Consider the following 2,406-nt stretch of genomic DNA (forward strand, 5'->3'; position numbering starts at 1 on the left):
ATAAAGACTCTCTCACAGACTCGCTGCTATCTCTCTCTCTCTCTTCTTCTAGTTTTCAAGCGATGATTATTTTTTAGTCAGAGTTATTTTCTTTTAGCTTTCTAGGCAGTTTTCTTACTTTGTAAAAGTAATAGTTCTCCACATCAGGGACTATTGCGGTTTATTATTTACACATTTGAATTCAATTGTAGCAGTTACTTATTGCCAAAGCCTGTCGACATTATTTTAATCGAAGAATCAAGATTCAATTCCAGTTCTCAATTCGTAATCCAGGTTTTATTTTGATTGTTGTTTTATTTATTTATGCCTTATTGCATGTTTGATTTTCCGAATACCATGTTTGTTACCGGATCCATGTCCGGCTAAACCCTTAGGTATCGGTATGTAAAGACCGTCGAAACGACGAGATTCATAAATAATTGGTGTTAGGTTTTATAAAACTTATTTTTCCGGTTTTTATTTTCTTGTTTTAATCAAACTGTTTTTCGTACGAGAGTACAAAACAAACTAAGGTTACGGTTAACAAGAACGAGAGTTTGAGATTTTAACCAGATATTTGAAACTAGGCATTAATCTTAAACACAGCGAGAGCGCTTTAGGATTAATTAGACTTTATTTATATTCAAAAATTACTTTTAAATTCAAAATGAGACCGCGAGAGCCAAGCATTCTGGTTTAGGAGTATGGTCAGAGTCAATAAAAATGAGAGTGTGAGACTAAGTCCTTTCTATAAATAATTTCTACTGAAGAATATTTTGACCAATAAGATTACACCAACTATATATCGAATCCCCGAAGTTTGATGTGTTACATACCGATATCCCTTTATCGCATATCTTTATTAATCTTCTATTTACGTTACAGTTATTTCTCTTCATCCCTCCAATCTTAGAATGATCATCAGCCTTAGATTTACATAGCAACATTAGACCATGATACGTTCGATTATTAGTCCTTGTGGGTTCGATAATCTTTAAAACTACGCGATAGGACTGTGCACTTGCAGTCACGATTCCCATAGACTTACTAAGTCGCGATCAAGTTTTTGGCACCGTTGCTGGGGACTAATTAGTTGATATCGTAACTCCAGTGTTTCCAAGTATAGACTAAGGCAAACAATTCTTTTTCCCTTTCTACATTTGTCGAGTGTATGCCAAGTACTCGCTCTCAAGGCGAGAAATTAAAGCTACAGTTCGACGAACCTGAGCATTATCTTAGATTAGAACACCGGATACGAGACTTGATAGGGGAACATCGTATCAAGCTAAATCTTCCTGACCTTAACATCCCTACTTCTGAATCAGTTATTCAACCAGAGATAGCCAAAGGAGTGCAAAATCTTCCTCTTAAGTACTATGCAATCCCTTCACAGGATGAACCACATAACAATATCGCTGCCCCTGCCATCGAGACTAATAATTTTGAGCTAAAACCTTCGATGTTGTCAGTCATACAGCAAATCCAATTTTCAGGTAGTCCCACAGAGGACCCGAACCTACACTTGTCAGTATTTTTGCAATACACAGACACAGTGAAAGCGAATGGTGTCACCATTTTCATTAAGAGATAGAGCTAGAGCTTGGCTCCAGTCTCTACCATCCAACTCTGCCACTACGTGGAACAAGTTGAAGAAAGTCTTCTTAGCCCGATATTTCCCACCTAGTAAGACGGCTATGCTAAGAGCCCAAATAAATGGGTTTAAACAAAAGGATAATGAATCACTTTTTGAAGCTTGGGAGAGATACAAATACATGATGAGGCTTTGTCCACATCACGGTCTAGAAGAATGGTTGATCATCCATACCTTTTACAACGGTCTCTTGTATAATACAAGATTGACAATAGACGCCGCCGCAGGTGGCGTACTGATGGATAAACCATACAATGCGGCATATCAACTCATCGAAAGTATGACCCAGAATCATTACCAATGGGGAAGCGAAAGAACCTTTATAAAGAAACCTCAAACGAAGGGCGGCATGTACGAATTAAGTATTCTTGACTGTGTCAACGCCAAGATAGATGCTCTGACTCAAAATATAGATAGCTTGACCATAACACCAGCAGCCACCGTGGCTCCCGTAGCACCAATCTGCGAGATATGCGGAGTTCAAGGGCATATTGCACCAGAATGTCAACTCTTGACAGGAACCTCCACAGACCAGGTGAACTATGCTCAAGGAAACCCTTACTCAAACACCTATAACCCAGGTTGGAAGAACCATCCTAACTTTTCATACAAAAACAATAATGCATTGTATGCACCTAACCAAGCACTTGCTGTACCACCAGGATATCATAAAGCTGCCACAAATACTCAAAATTCTCCTAGGAAATCAAACTTAGAAATAATGATGGAAAACTTCATAGCTACCCAAGCCCAAACAAATAAGGATTTCCTAAATC

At 38.4% G+C, this 2,406-nt stretch overlaps 1 non-coding gene across 1 annotated transcript; it reads right to left on the reverse strand.

Moving 5' to 3' along the window:
* Positions 1-1,673: 1,673 nt before the first annotated feature.
* Positions 1,674-1,780, reverse strand: LOC127108787 (small nucleolar RNA R71). Its single transcript, XR_007796300.1, has one exon. It is a non-coding gene; the product is annotated as a small nucleolar RNA R71 (small nucleolar RNA).
* Between the last annotated feature and the right edge of the window lie 626 nt (positions 1,781-2,406).

This window comes from Lathyrus oleraceus, chromosome 7 (genome assembly GCF_024323335.1).
Source record: "Lathyrus oleraceus cultivar Zhongwan6 chromosome 7, CAAS_Psat_ZW6_1.0, whole genome shotgun sequence".
In the NCBI taxonomy this organism is placed as follows: Eukaryota; Viridiplantae; Streptophyta; class Magnoliopsida; order Fabales; family Fabaceae; genus Lathyrus; species Lathyrus oleraceus.